Consider the following 233-nt stretch of genomic DNA (forward strand, 5'->3'; position numbering starts at 1 on the left):
AAGATTCCGGACACCGGCACCCAACGCCCCCGGCGGTACGCCCATTGCCGCTCCAGCCACACCCCTCGGTGCGCCTTCATCGCACACGGGGTATAGGCGTATAGGGACCTTAGCCTAACGGATCAAGGGGCGTGGACCCCCGGCGTTGCCATAACGGATCACCGGCGCGCCCCTCGTTGCCGACTATCACCAGTCCCCATGCGCCCGTGTTGCCCGTCCTCCGGACAGGATCA

This window comes from Odontomachus brunneus, unplaced genomic scaffold, assembly GCF_010583005.1.
Source record: "Odontomachus brunneus isolate Ranch 3 - 2012 unplaced genomic scaffold, Obru_v1 Obru_scaffold_270, whole genome shotgun sequence".
Taxonomy (NCBI): Eukaryota; Metazoa; Arthropoda; class Insecta; order Hymenoptera; family Formicidae; genus Odontomachus; species Odontomachus brunneus.